Here is a 16,633-nt window from a genome sequence, read left to right as displayed (position 1 = left end):
GATAGCAAGTTGGTGACATGAAAAATCCCCTCCAGCTGCACTAGCAAATAACAAAATGGAAAATGAAATTCTGTTAACAGCAACCTGATTCTGTTTCAGCTAACTGGATGATTTGATGGTTAGAGGTTAAAGGTTTTGTCAGTAGTAGTTCAATTAACAGGCCTGATGCATGAGCATCGACTCGAATTGCTATGGCTAAAGTGGGCCTGTTGGAAAGAATGAGCAGTTAAGAGACCCTGTTCAGGCTGCAGCTATGTGACAAGTGGCTTCTTGGAGCTAAATCACGTACTATTAGTGCTGACCTGCAATCCCTTGCCTTGTCAGCTACTGGCGGAGTATCTTGATCTACCTATATCTGACAAACACCCTAGCTTCCTGCCCTTATTTTCCTTTGGTAACCTGTATAAACTTCGATATGTCAATAGGATATTTTGCATTGAGTGCTTATGGGGGATGAAAGTGGGTTTTTAGCTGGGTGAGTGGTGCCCTACTTGGCTTTAAAGATTTCTCTGCACTGATGTATTTGCTCTTCTGACAAGCAGAAATATCATCCAGTGAGGATTTTGACACATACCATACTCTGTATACTACTGGATGTTATCCATTTAAGATGTATAAAAGCCCATTGAAAGGATGTTTTTATTAAATGTAGAAAATATGGTCCTGCTGCAATATTATTCTAGGCTGCAATACAGTCAGGGTGTGGGGTTGCTTTTATTATTGTTTTACACCACCACTGGTTGGAGGAAAGATTTTGTGAAGCTGTCAGCATCAGAGGCAGAAGAGCTGGTTTTTGTGGTATGTTGACAAAGTTCACCTGCTAAACCTGTCTTGATGGCCCAGGAAGAACTGTGACTTTGCTGGGAAAATGTGGAAGTGACAAATACTTAGCACCAGGGCCTGTGTATCACCCACTCAGCTAAAAAGAGCTGAAGAGAATCAGACTTAATTTGTTTGGTTACAGCACTGTGTTAATATGGTTATAATGTTTTACGAAGCTAGTACCACTACCTCAAGGGCTGTTGTGACATTAATTTATCAGCAAATGCATAGATCTGTACTCTGCACTGGTTAGACTACACCTTGAGTACTGTGTTCAGTTCTGGGCCACCCAGTTTAGGAGGGACGTTGAGATGCTTGAGCGTGTCCAGAGAAGGGTGACGAGGCTGGTGAGAGGCCTCAAGCATAAGCCCTACGAGGAGAGGCTGAGGGATCTGGGAATGCTTAGCCTGGAGAAGAGGAGGCTCAGGGGTGACCTTATTGCTGTCTACAACTACCTGAGGGGAGGTTGTGGCCAGGAGGAGGTTGCTCTCTTCTCTCAGGTGGCCAGCACCAGAACAAGAGGACACAGCCTCAGGCTGCGCCAGGGGAGATTTAGGCTTGAGGTGAGGAGAAAGTTCTTCACTGAGAGAGTCATTGGACACTGGAATGGGCTGCCCGGGGAGGTGGTGGAGTCGCTGTCCCTGGAGCTGTTCAAGGCAAGGTTGGACGTGGCACTTGGTGCCATGGTCTAGCCTTGAGCTCTGTGGTAAAGGGTTGGACTTGACGATCTGTGAGGTCTCTTCCAACCCTGATGATACTGTGATACTGTGATCTATCCTAGGTTCATGTATGAGATTTACACCTGACTGACTGACTTTTTAACAACACCTCAAGGTTTAGCCTGGTGTTTATTGCTGCATATGCTGCACCTCTAAGGTGATTCACAGCACACTGGTCTACCTAGGATAGGTCTCTGTAGCTCTCCTCATTTTTCATTAACACTTCTCTGTAACAACAGTAACGTAGCAGTATGTAAGTTTTACAGACAGTATTTCAAAGAATGAGGGGTTGACTTGCTCAAATGTCAAATCATGCCAAAACTATGAGCTTTATCTAATATCCTTCCTTTGACACCACTTAGCTGACTCACCTTAGGCAAATCACTAGGTCTTCCATCGATGAATTTTCCTCTACACCATTTTTAGGTTCAGTGAAGAGCTCATTAGAAGTAAAAGCACTTGCTTTTATTAATTCACATGTACACATCGGTGAGAAATATGTCTAAAGAGTAATGTCTAAATTCCATAATCTTAATTTATCCTAGTAAGTCTCTACATTTGAATGCTCTGGGTATTCAAAGACACCCAATAGAACATGGTCATTTATACTGGAAATAGGCATTTTAAGAAAGTTAAATGTTGTCAAAAAAAGATGAAGTTCACATCCCAGGTCATTTATTAAAAGCCCACAAATATTTATGCAGTGATGTGTAAATGCAAGAAAGGTGTTGCTTGGGGTTGAAAATACCATGCACCTCTACATCGTAGGGACAATGTAGGTTTCATGTCTCCTTTGCACCTGAGATTTGGAGGTGATGTGGAGCATTTCATTCTCTACAGTGACTTTCCTTGCCCTTTCCCCTCTCACACACAATATTCTAGGTATTTTTCTAAGCACAGGTTGTTGGACTCCAGACATAACACTGTAAAAATCTGTCATCTCAGTTCAAGCCAGATAATGCCCTTGGCTACTTTTATTTTCTAGTGTGTCACAAATGACCACTCATTTCTTGACAGAGGTGTCTGGGTCAGAATATGCCCAACTTCCTGCTGGTAGCAATTAAAATTTTCCATCACCCATGGGTAGATTTGAATTAAAGTATCAGCAGAAAAATGACTCTTGCAGGCCAGCTAGGTCATGCATCAATAGCAAGGTTTGAGCAAAATGGCACTAGAAGGTGAACTACATGGTACAAAAGAGTGAAAGAGGAAACAGAAAAATTCTAACCTCGATGTCATATGAATAATAGAGAGCTATTACCATTAACATAAGAACAGGTTAGTGCATCACTGGGCGAGAAGTGACACAGGTGGCAATGACAGCTGTAACCTCTGGGAAAAGCCAGGTAAAGCACTAGAGATGCCAGCAGGCTAATTCCTAAACATGCGAATGGTAAGGACTGCTGGATCCTAAGGGGAGTGGTGAAGATGTAACATCAATCTGACACAGATTTCAAGCCAGGACATATATAATGGCCCTGTTCTGCCCTTGGTTGATTTCAGTAAGTTTAGTGAGTGAACATAATGGCAAATTACCATATATGGCCATAAAAAATATATCTTTATAGTCTGTTACAAGTCTGTTACAAGCTTCTTGGGGGTGCTGCTGGATGAGAAGCTCAACATGAGCCAGCTATGTGCACTTGCAGCCTTGAGGGCCAACCAAAGCCTGGGCTGAATCAGAAGTGTGGACAGCAGGGCCAGGGAGGTGATTCTCCCCCTCTACTCCACTCTTGTCAGACTCCACCTGGAGAACTGCATCCAGTTATGGAGTCCCTATGACAAGTGGGATGTGGAGATGCTGGAGTGTGTCCAGAGAAGGGCCACAAGGATGCTCAGAGGGCTGGAGCAGCTCTGCTGTGAGGACAGACTGAAAGAGTTGGGGCTGTTTGGTCTGGAGGAGAGGAGGCTCCCAGGTGACCTTCTGGTGGCCTTTCAGTATCTGAAGGGGACCTACAAAAAAGCTGGGGAAGGACTTTTTAGGGTCTCAGGGAGTGACAGGACTAGGGGTAATGGTGTGAAGCTGGAGGTGGGGAGACTGAGGATGGCCATGAGGAGGAAGTTGTTGAGTGGTGAGAGCCTGGAATGGGTTGCCCAGGGAGGTGGTTGAGGCCCCATGGCTGAAGGTGTTTAAGGCCAGGTTGGATGAGGCTGTGTCCAGGCTGATCTAGAGTAGGGTGTCCTTGCCCATGGCAGGGTGTCATGGAGGGTCTGTAGGCCTGAAAACAGGCTTGTTTATGCCTTGCCTTGCCCTGCCTGGACATGTTTTTCTGCCAGGACCCCTGGTTGTAAACATGTTATGTAAGCCCCCACACACCCAGCTTGTGTCTCCCTGGTGTAAGCCCATGTGATTTCCATATTTGGGGAAAGTCCAGGCAAGTGGCTTTTGCCTATTATGGTAAAGTTTGGCTGACTGCCAACCTGATTGGTCATTCCAGTGGCCAAAGGAGCCATTAATCTCGGCCCACATTCAATAAATAGGGGTGCACAGGTAAACAACATGCTCAGACCCCCATGCTCGGATGCCATTGCTCACACTTGGAGCCTCACTTGCAGCTCAGATGGTCAGACCCTCATGCTCTGACCCACTCGCAGCACAGACTCTCCCTGCCTGCATACCTTAGTTGCAGAGCTCACTTAAGCCTGCCTAAATATGTATGTGAAGCCTATAGTCTCCTAGACAGCTGTGCACATCTGCACGTCACTGTGTTATCAGGACCAGATGCTGTATTGCCTGCCTTTACCTATGGAGCGCAGTATCCTGAGCAGCCTCACACTTTGCATGCCCGCTGCCTTATCATTGCCTGGTAAGCGCCACTGCGATAACCAGGAAGCAGACTCTGAATTGTCTGCACATGCTATCAGCCTGCTAGCCACGTGAGAACTGTGCTAGAGACTGCATGATATTCTCCTCCTGCACCTGAGATCCTGCTTGCTAAGAATCCCTGGACAGAGCATCCAGAAGAAGCCAGCAGCACAAAGGCAGAGATTTTATCCCTCGCCAGGAGAACCAGGTCAGAGACCATTTCCCCAGAAGCCGGGAAGATTCATACTTTCACCTCAAGCCGGGAGGATTCCAGCCTCAAAGTCCATGGGCAGAGATCCCCATGAAGTTTGGACACTAGGCATAGGCTGTGACGTAGCGCTGGAGGGTGATTGATAATTAATCAGAGCTGTGAGTAAATGCTTTAATGCCTCTGTAATATCTGTTGTCTCTGCCATAGAGCAGAATCAGTTTCCAGCCTGCTCTGCTGGACAAATAGTGTATAGACCCCAAATCGTATTTACCACAGGGGAAAACTCCTCTCTGTTTATAGTTTGAATGTTTGCTAGTTAATTAATGAGTCACTGTACATATTTTATCCTAGAATGTTTTAATAACCATGTAAGAATCCTCTTAATATTAATATACAGTGATTGGGGGTGGTGAGAGTTCAGAATATTGAGTTTAATAAATATATATTTTTATATAACATTATCTCACCCCAATTAATTTCTTCCCTCTGCCAAAATCGGTGTAGGTGGCAGAATACCCCTCCATGACACAGGGGTGTTTGAAATAGATGATGCTTGTGGTCCCTTCCAACCCTAACTGGTTCTATGATTCTAAATGACAGAAACAGAAGATGAGATATTCCTTAGGCTCTAGCTCTTCATTTTTCCAGTCTAATTTATGGTCCCTCAGCTGATCATGCAGCACTTTCTGTCTGCCTGCAGAGGATTGGGCTGAAGAGGCTCCACATCTTCACAGGATCACAGAATCATAGAAGGTTAGGGGCTGGAAGTGACCTCAAAAGATCATCTGATCCAACCCCCTTGCCAGAGCAGGATCACCTAGAGCAGATGACACAGGAATGTGTCCAGGTGGGTTTTGAATATCTCCAGAGAGGGAGACTCCACAAGCACCGTGGGCAGCCTGTTCCAGTGTTCTGTCAGCCTCACAGGGAAAAAAATCTTCCTCTTGTTTGCATGGAACTTCCTATGGCTCAACTTCCACCCATTGCTCCTTGTCCTGTCATTAGGCATCACCAAGAAGAGCCTGGCTCCAGCCTCTTGGCAATCACAGTTTACATATTTACAAACATCAATGAAGTCATGAGGTCACCTCTCAGTCTCCTCTTCTCCAGGCTAAAGAGCCCCAACTCCCCCAGTCTATCCTTGTAAAGAAGATGTTCCAGTCCATCATTCTCATGGCTCTGCACTAGACTCTCTCAAGCAGTTTTCTGTCCTTCTTCAAGCGACTGGCCCAGAACTGGACAGAATATTCGAGATGTGTCCTTGCCAGGACAGAGTAGAGGAAGAGGGGAACTTCTTTCGACCTACTGACCACAGTCCTTCTAATACTCTCCAGAATGGTACATCTTTCTAGATTATTCTAAAGCCAGATCTATGGTAAGTAATTTCATTTGCCTATTGCTGGCATTGCATATGGCATTGCATTATTGCACGTTTGTAAATGTGTGAAGGAAGCTGCCTGCACACCTATGGAAAGACAGCACTCGACAAAAAAGCATTGCTGTTGCAGAGGGCTGTGCTGTTGCTGATGAAAGTTGTTCCCGTTTCTGCATATGTTTTACCTTACTACCTTACTGTTCTTACTGCAAAGCAAGGGTCAAATTAAGTCTGTCTCTCCATAGCTAACCATAGTTTTCTTTATCTATGTAGATAGTTCAGGGTCAGATCAAGAAGCAAAATATTTGTTCAAATTATTTTGATGAAAGTAATTCTGCTGGAAGCTGCAGAACTTCTAAAGCTAGCTGCCTAAGGAAAAAGGAAAAAAAATAAACCAAGAGAAGGAAATGTTATTAAAAGATGGTATGAGCTTTTGATTATGCATTGCATTTTATTGCCCTGTATATTCTTGCCCACCGTAGTTTATAATTCTAAATAAAAGTGTACCTTCCACAGAGAACATACCAAAATAATTTTCTCTTTCAAGATAGATGGCGTTCATAATTTTAGGGAGACAAGACAAAACAAAAGAAAATAAAACAAAAACAAAAACAAACAAAAAAAAACCCCAAAAACAAAACCTGATCCAGGTAATGCCTGTCCTGAACTGAAAATATTTGATAGATATCTAGATGACTATACTTAAATGCGTATTTCAAAGCCCCAACATATCACTGTATGAGACCTGACCTGGAGTACTGTGTGCGGTTCTGGAGCCCCCAACACAGGAGAACGTTATACTGTTGGAGAAAGTCCAGAGGAGTGCCACAAAGATGATCAGAGGGCTGGAGCACCTCTGCTATGAGGACAGACTATAAGAATTGGGGCTCTTCCACTTGCAGAAGAGAAGGCTTTGAGGGGACCTTCCAGTATCTGAAGTGGACCTACAGGAAGACTGGTGAGGGATTATTTACAAGGTCTTGTAATGACAGGATGAAGGGTAATGGGTTTAAACTGGAAGAGGAGAGATTTAAACTAGATGTTAAGAAGAAGTTCTTTACAGTGAGGGTGGTGAAACACTGCAACATGTTGCCCAGTGAGGTTGTGGATGGATGCTGCCTCCCTGGAGGTGTTTAAAGCCAGGTTGGATGAGGCCTTGAGCAATCTGTTCTAGTGGGAGGTGTCCCTGCCTATGGCAGGGGGTTGGAACAAGATGGTCTTTGGTGTCCCTTCCAACCTAAACTATTCTATGATTCTGTGATTCTGCATGTACTCTCCTTTATGTCCAGTTCACAGGATCACAGGATATTAAGGGTTGGAAGGGACCAAGGAGATCATCGAGTCAAATCCCCCTGCCGGAACAGGACCACAGAATCTAGCACAGATCACAGAGGAATACATCCAGACAGGCCTTGAAAGTTGACCTTCTTGGCCACCTGAGCACACTACTGACTCACATTTAGTAGACTGTTAGCCAGTACCCCAAGATCTGTCTTTGCCAACACTCTTCCCCAAACCAGTAGCTTTGTATAGGCTTTTTTGTGACCAGGTGCAGGACTGAGAAATTGACTTTGCTGAACATCAGACAGTTGGCCTCAGCCCATTGATCCAGCCTGTTCAGATCCCTCTTCAGAGCTTTTCTCAACTCCATCAGATTGACATTCCTGCCCAGCTTGGTGTTGTCTACAAACTTACTGAGGGTGTACTCAATATGTGGGGTTGTTGTGGAGGCAAGGAATTAACATGGCTGAGTCAAGGAATATATATAAAAACAGAGTTATTTTATTTTCCTGAAAATCCTCCCCCAAAACTGTATACAGAAATTAATTTAGTTTTAATTAGTAGATTCAGTTAGATTGAGAATATCTTACAAGGATACCATAGGTAAATTTTACTATTTTGGAAGTCAGGAGTTGGAAAAGGCTAAGCTACTAAACATAGCATTCCCCACTACTAATCAGGCTGAGACAAAAGTTTACTCACAGGTGAGTTCAGGATGGCTGAGAGAAAGAGTGGTCCAGATGCTTGTCCGCTTGCTCTCTTTCAGAAGATGTCCGAGGCTCATTAAGGCCTATCAAGCTGCATAAAGGGGGTGCCTATGGTGGGAAACCATCCAAAACAGAGGTGGTCCTGTCCTTCAGGAGCCTGTCCTTCGGAGTGCCAGGGGACTCTTTCTGCAGGAACTATCCAGGTGGGGGAGAACTCTAAGGTGGGAAATACTCCAATATTTATACTCTTCCTAGACAAAGAGTCGAGTTACCACTTCCTAGGCACGAAGACCACAGCCAATGCCCAGCCCAGTTCCATTGTGGGCATCTGCACAGGTCACTCCTCGTGCCAGAAGGGGCCTTTGCTCCTCCCCACTTCAAGCCTGCAGGGCAGGGGGGGAAACAGATTTTTCACACCTTTTCCTCTCCCATTCAAACCGCAGAGGGAGAGGGATTTTGGGGTATACCAGACTCCAGGACAGGGGGTTGCTGTCGCTTTGTGGTCATGCCTGCCTTTTCTAGTGTGTGCAAGACCAAATTGAAAGAACAAGGACAGAGCTCACTCCCCTACTCAGCTTGCCCTGACCATGGCTTGTAGAGGTATGGTCTCTCTCTACATAGAATGCATAAGCCTTATTTTATTAGAAAGCCAGGGCACAACATTCTAAGCATCAGGTATGCTCCATTATTTGAATTTAATGTGCCAAGCAATCCTTAGGAATGAGGATACTTGCAGAATAATTAAGCTAAAGGCAATTCAACACTGGCCATATTTTGAAATACTCCAGTAGCCTCTAGAGTCAGCAGCAGTATGGTTTAAAGACTCCAGTGACACAATATGAACCTAATGCTGTCATTCCTTACCCAGCATCATTAAAACAAATGATTTCACATGATTGCTCTACTTCACACTTCATACTTCCACTCTGTGACATAGTGTTATGAAGGGGAAATTAATTAATGTGAGATGATATTTTTCCAAAATTAATATTGTTTATTAAGTTTCATATTCAGAACTCTCGTCACCCCCAACCACTAATTTTAATAATATTTAGATTCTTACACGGTCATGGAAACACTTCACAGACAATATCTAGATCTAGTAATAACCAGTAAAATATACGAACATTAATTGAACTGGAAGATTCCTGCAGTCCAATGCTGCTTGCAGTCAATACACCGCTTGCCCACTAGATGGACTAAACGAGCTCTTTCTGCTTATGGCAGAAGGCAATGGGAGAATCACAAAGAGGCTGTAAGTATTTGCTCATGTGCTAGTTTGAGCCCAGATAGAATGTTTTGGTAAGAAGAATTAGATTACAGGATGTGAAAACAATGGTGATGTCTACTTCACTCATAGGCTTGCTGAGAGATATAAGAGCAAGAACAAAAACATAGATAAGGCAGTCGCTGTCTGGGCTTTTTGCTGAACTTCTCTCTCTCTCTCTCTAATCTAACCTGCCATCTTTGTGACTAATCTGGCTGCTTCCTAACGCCCCTGGCTGACCCTCCATACTACCTTAAACATAAGGCAAGATCTTGGGTAAGGTTGAGGGGTGGGAGGAAGGTGGAAGGGCAGTTGTGAGTCCCTCTGGGGACTCAGGTTTCTGGGAGGGCTGTTGTGTTACTGTATTACCTTTTAACTTGTATATTTCAGTATATAACTGTATCTGTTGTAACTATCTGCTTGCATATTGTGCTAAGCTGTAAATATAAAGCTTCATTCAATTTTCAGAACCTCTGAATCTAGTCTGGGTGATTTCCAAAATGTGTGTGTGGGGGTGAGTAACACCCAAACCATCACAACTCACATGTTATTATTACTTGACTTGCTCAGGCTAGCCACAGACCCAGACTGTGGTCTGCAGGAAGCTGGTGGAGGTGAGATTGGGGTACTGACGAGACGACTCAGCTGCTAGCAATGCAGTACACTTCATTAGGGCAGTGCAGTGCTTATATAGTACTCAGGAAAGGCATGCACAATCAGTTTGGGACTGGCACAAGTGGACAGTACAGATTGGCTCAGAGCTATGTGTAAGGTGCAGATAGGTTGCCCTGTGTCAAAACAACCTGCGGTGTCCACCCCAGGGGGCTGGCAGGCTCAGCCCCCTGCAGCTGTGTGTGGGTTGTTCATTATTTACAGCTTGGCTTCCTGAACCAGAAGTGGGCTCAAGGACACTTCCCAGCATGAGCTCTCATGTTTACCAGCTCATGTCCTGCTAGAGGGAGAATTCTCCCACACCAGACGGCACCCAAACACTTTCAAGGAATTCTGTCTTGTTGGCTGTTGAGACTTGACTCTTCCTAGGCTTCAGGGGAAAGGAGGCAGACAATCTCTGACCTTGTCTCCTGGCTCCTCTGGACTGTCTGTGTATCTCCAGGACTTCTTGTCTTAGCAGCAGACTTTCAGGTGCAGGCAAGATGTCTTGTGATGTGCAGTCTCAGCACAATGTCATGCTGACCACACAGGCCGAAAGTGTGGAGGCATTCAGAGTCTGTTCCTTGCAAACTCATGACAGTGTGCCTGGAGTTTCCAGGAAAACAATAAAGCAGTAAGTAATGGAAGCAGGCAACAGCAGGCACGAATACAATGGCAGTGCATGGCAGAACACACCAGAGCACGTTGTTTACCTGTGTATCTCTTTTTATCAATGTCAGCTGAGATCAATTCCCCTTTGGATACAGAATAGTCAATCAGAATGGCAGTTAGGCAAATCTCACCATATTAAGCAAAGCCTTAGGCCTGCATAACTTAAATTTAGAAAAAAGCACAGGCCTTGCACAAGGCAGGCACAAGCTAAGTGTGTGTACCTTGTTTACCACAGGACTCTGAGCAGGCCAGAGTCCTTAGACTTAGTGGCTCCAAGTTCTTTTGTCTTCTTTCTCATGCTTGCTTCTCTTGTGGAGCAGTAAAACATGCCTGGGCAAGCCAGGATATGTATTAAGCCTATTTTGGGCCTAACAGGCCTACCACAACACATAGTGATGGGAAAGAGGGATGCTGCAATTTTAGCATTTGTGGATATGGAGGAGATAAAGTGAAATAAAATTGTATCCAGATTGTGTGACAGCTGAGGAAGCACCTGGCTGTGAGTGCATAGAACAAGTTCTGGTCTATGTTCATGGATAAAAGAATAATATAAACATTGTGACCCAAATATACCCTTGAAGTGTCAAACTCTATAAAGAAACTATAGATTAGAAGGCAAAATAATTTAATCCACTATGGAAAATTAAACATAACAAAGCTAACTTAGTAAAACAGATACATAGTATAATTGTGTCCTGCTGCTTGCTAAGTACAATAAAAATTGCAAGTAAGGTCCAAAATTAATTTACCTGTATCCATTAGTAGACAGTATCTCTAAACAACCACATTTACAAGGAGGAAGATATCTGCTAATTTTGCTATCTTGAAGTATTCGTTCCTTGTCTGGCTAAACAGCCAACACTATGATCCCCAGAGTAGTAATGGGTATGCTGCTACTCCTATAAATGGAACCTGTGGGATACAGTGTTGTGAGCTAACAGGAGATAGGTAATGAGCCAAACTCTGTAATCAACTACATTAGTTCAACCCTACTGATTTCAGTGAGGCTTAACAGGTGCAAAGAAGGACAGACCTGAGAGCTCCTCATGTCAGAGAAAACAGGAAAGTCCCTATAACTTTCTATCTTTTTCTCTTAGTATTTTTTTAAAGTATATATGTACAGAACCTGTAGTTATTAAAGAAAGGTGAAAAGCAACTCTTGTGATGTATTATTGTCCCAGCTCATACTAAACAAGGATTTTTGAAAATCATTAATTATTTTAAGGTGACTGCCTGTAATTTGGGGTTATGTTTTTATATATAGTGTAGGGGTTTTCCCTGTTCACAGGCTCACAGGATGTTAGGGGTTGGAAGGGACCCAAAGAGATCATCGAGTCCAACCTCCCTGCCAGAGCAGGACAATACTATCTAACACAGATCACAGAGGAACACATCCAGACAGGCCTTGAAAGGCTCCAGAGAAGGAGACCCCACAACCTCTCTAGGGAGCTTGTGCCAGTGCTCTGGGACCCTTACAGTTCCCCTTTGTGCTGAGATGGAACCTCTTATGCTCCAACTTACACCCATTGCTTGTTGTCCTATCCCAGGGAGCAAGTGAGCAGAGCCTGTCTCCCCACTCCTGGCCAGCCCTCAGATATTTATAAACATTTACTGAATTCCCTCTAAGTCTTCTCTTCTCCAGACTAAACACCCCCAGGTCCCTCAGCCTCTCCTCATAAGCCATGCCCTCCAGTCCCCTAATCATCCTCGTAGCCTTCTGCTGGACCCTCTCCAGCAGATTCCTGTTCCTCTTAAACTGGAGAGCCCAAAACTGAAGGCAGTATTCAAGATGAGGTTTTACCAAGGCAGAATAGAGGGGAAGGAGAACCTCTCTTGATCTGCTGGACACATTCTTCCTAATATGCCCCAGGATCCCATTGGCCTTCTTGGCCACAAGGGCACATTGCTGTGCCATGGTTAACTTGTTATCCACCAGCATCCCCAGGTCCCTCTCCACAGGGCTTCTCTCTAGCAGATCACCTCTCAACCTGTACTGTTGTGAAGTGAGTCTTTTTTCCCCACCCAGGATAATGTATTTCTTGCTTTTCCAAGGAAACAGCTTCTGTGTTTTGCAAAGACAAAACTTCTGCCTCTAAGTGGGAAGTGGTAGCTGAATGTCAAAGGGTAAATTCCATGAGAGATGACAAGAGCTGATGGGCTCGAATTTGCACAATCAGCAGCATTCAGCCTCTCCAGGGGAGGTAACATGGGGAGTCAAGAGAAAGAGGGAGTGAAAATTAGTTCAGGCTGTCATCTCAGGAGGAAATCTTGATAAAAATATGTTCATAATTTGGAGTTTGCCAATGAAATTAGCTGAAAGGCTTTATAATATTTATTTGGTGGGTTTGTTTCATGTCAATAAAGAATGGAGCAGTCTCTTCAAGTTCTTGTTTTGCAAAAAGAGGAGCTGGGTGTGGTGAGTTATAAAACAACTTAATGTTTACCCATTTCTGGGGCCTGTTTCTTTGTTTTGGAAAACCAGTCCTTAAGGAACATCAGAAAAAAAATTGGCAAAGTAGGAAAAAGAGCAGGGTGTGATTTTTCATAGGGTTAAACATCTACTTGTAAATGCATAAGCACACTGCTGCCTATTTTACCTCCCATGGTATATGAGTGTGGTGGTTTGGCTTCTATCCCGCCCCCCCCCCCCCCCCCCCCCCCCCTTTTAGAAATGCCCCAGCTAACTCAGACGGGCTCCAGGAATATAAATGAAGATATTTATTTACAGCAGCACAATATACAAGCAGCTATTTACAATATATACAGTTATATACAGAAATATACAAAGTAGAAGTAATACAGAAGCACCACTCCCCTCCCAGAAACCTGAGTCCCCAGGAGGGCCTCTCAGCCACCCCTGCACCTCCCCCTACCCCTCTCAACCTTACCCCAATCCTGAGAAAGAATAGAGGTGCAGCCAAGAGGTTAAGGAGCAAGGTTAGTGGCAGTGAGGTTAAGGAGATGTGGCTCGGTCTGAAGGCAAAAGCAGAGTGAGGGACAAAATGGAGAATGTTATCTAATGTTTACTTCTTGTTCCCATACTTCTCAGCGGGACTGTGAGAGAAGAGACACAACCATGTTTTCCTTTCATAGCCAATTATCTACTTTCTCTCACCAAAACATTCTAGCCTGCTTCAAACTAGCACAATGAGTTATGTGATTTATGTGAAAAGAGAATCTGCTAAGAGCTTGTCTCATAAAAACTGGAGGTTCAAGAACTACCTCTGAAGACATTTTGAGCTAGAAGTATCTCTACGCATGTTCTAGTTTGAAGCCAGCTAGAATGTTTTGGTGAGAAGGATTAGATTACAGGCTGTGAAAAGGAAACAATTGATGTCAACTTCTCTCACAGTCACGCTGAGAACTCTGGGAAGAAGAAGTAAACTTTCTCCATTTTGTCCTTCTTCTGCTTTTGCCTTAGACCGAGACACATCTTTCTAACATCACTGCTTTCTAACCCTGCTCCCTAACCTCTTGGCTGCACCTCTTCTCTTCCTGAGAACTGGGGTAAGGTTGAGAGGGCTGGGGGGAGGTGTTGGGGTGGTTTGAGAGCCCCTCCTGGGGACTCAGGTTTCTGGGAGGGGAGTTGTGCTTTTGTATTGTTTATCCTTTGTATATTTCTGTATATAATTGTATATAACTGTATATATTGTAAATAGCTGCTTGTAAATTCTGCTAGCTGTAAATAAATTGCTTCATCTATATTCCCAGGGTCCGTCTGAGTTAGCCGGGGCAAATACAAAAGTGTGGGAGGGGTGGGGTAACCCCCAAACCATCACAGGTGGATAAGAACAAGAATGTAAATACAGATAAGGGAGTCACTGTCTGTGCTTTGAGCTGAACTTCTCTCTCTCTCTAACCTAACCTGCTGTCTCTGTGACTAATTCACCTGCTTCCTAACCCCCCCCCCCCCCCGCCCCGGCTGACCCTCCATACTACCTTAAACATAAGGCAAGATCTTGGTTAAGGGAGAGGGGTGGGAAGAAGGTGGAAGGGTGGTTGTGATCCCTTCCTGGGTACTTTGGTTTCTGGGAGGGCTGTTGTGTTTCTGTATGTGCTAGTTTGAAGCTAGCTAGAATGTTTTGGTGAGAAGATCTAGATCATAGGCTGTGATTTTAGGTCTTGCAATTTTGATTTTCAAAATAAAAAGATGTGATGGTTTGGGTGTTCCCCACCCCCCCACACTTTAGAAATCACCCAGACTAGACTCAGACGTCTCTGGAAATATGAATCACAATATCACAGTATCACCAAGGTTGGAAGAGACCTCACAGATCATCAAGTCCAACCCTTTAGCACAGAGCTCAAGGCTAGACCATGGCACCAAGTGCCACGTCCAGTCCTGCCTTGAACAGCTCCAGGGACGGTGACTCCACCACCTCCTCGGGCAGCCCATTCCAGTGTCCAATGACTCTCTCAGTGAAGAACTTTCTCCTCACCTCGAGCCGAAATTTCCCCTGATGCAGCTTGAAGCTGTGTCTTCTTGTTCTGGTGCTGGACACCTGAGAGAAGAGAGCAACCTCCCCCTGTCCACAACCACCCCTCAGGTAGTTGTAGACAGCAATAAGGTCACCCCTGAGCCTCCTCATCTCCAGGCTAAACAATCCCAGTTCCCTCAGCCTCTCTTCATAGGGCTTGTGCTTGAGGCCTCTCACCAGCCTCGTCGCCCTTCTCTGGACACACTCAAGCATCTCAATGTCCCTCCTAAACTGGGGGGCCCAGAACTGGACACAGTACTCAAGGTGTGGTCTAACCAGTGCAGAGTACAGGGGCAGAATGACCTCCTTGCTCCTGCTGACCACAATGAAGCTTATATTTACATCTAGCACAATATACAAGCAGATATTTACAGTATATACAGTTATATACAGAAATATACAAGGTAAAAAGGTAATACAGAAGCACAACTCCCCTCCCAGAAATCTGAGTCCCCAGGAGGGGCTCTCAACCGCCCCTTCACCTTCCCCCTACCCCTCTCAACCTTACCCCAGTCCCAAGGAAGAATAGAGGTTCGTCCAGAGGGTTAGGAAGCAAAGTGGGTTAGCCCAAAATGGAGGGTGAGGTTAGAGAGATGCAGCTCAGCCAGCAGCCCGAGTGAGAGTGATGCTGAGTGTCTTATCTATGTTTTGACTTATGTTTTTATACATCTCAATAAGCCTGTGAGGGAAGTAGACATCACTCTTGTTTTGATTTCACAGCCTATTGTGATGGAGAGTCCCAAAAGGTCACAAAATGGGCTTGAACATGTCCTGTCCAGACATGTTTACCTGCCTGTCTGCATTGCAGCCAGAGGCAGGAAAACAGGACAAAAGAAACCCAGACAGCCTAGTCTGGTTTAATCCAGTCACATAAGAGGGGTTTCACATGGCCCATGCCCTTGTCGCGTGCAAGGCGTATGTGCCCCCCACAGAAGCCTGTGGATTCTTCTTTTTTGGGTATATTTGGGTGATTGCCAAAGGTGATTGGGTGATTGTGTGGCCAATGAGACCATTAGCCTTGTCCATTGTCCTATAAGAGGGAGTAAACAGGTGAATAAGGTGTTTGTGTGCTCGTTTGTTCCTCGCTCACCCGCCACTCGCCTGCCACCTCAGCCACCTCAAGCCAGCAGCTGATTCCACATCGCAGCCCACGTGGATTTTGCCACAGGACTTCTACTGAATATTTTCCTGCGTATGTGTTGGGCCACAGACATTAAGACTGAGGACTAGTGAGTATTCTTAATTCTTCATTCAAGTTGCTAAAGGAATTTAATTAACCTCACAAGCAGTGAATTAAGCTGCCAGACTCTATCAAAGACATTTCTAAAACCTTTCAAAATTCCATTGTATAGAGACATTCTGTAAAACACTTCTGCTCACCGCATCCAAGAACTTGTGTGGATAGTTGTAAATAAGTTTGGGGGAATTATTTTGTATGTAATAATAAACTATTTAATAACTTTTGAATTGGCCTCATTGCATTTCACCCCAAACTCAGATTTCAACTAGCCCCTTCATAACACCTATGATCTAGTCCTTCTCACCAAAACATTCTAGCTAGCTTCAAACTAGCACAATGTATTACCTTCTAACTTGCATATTTCTGTATATTTCTGTATATATTGTAACTATCTGCTGGTATAT

Source organism: Pogoniulus pusillus, chromosome 3 (assembly GCF_015220805.1).
Source record: "Pogoniulus pusillus isolate bPogPus1 chromosome 3, bPogPus1.pri, whole genome shotgun sequence".
Classification (NCBI taxonomy): Eukaryota; Metazoa; Chordata; class Aves; order Piciformes; family Lybiidae; genus Pogoniulus; species Pogoniulus pusillus.
This window is presented reverse-complemented; position numbering follows the sequence as displayed.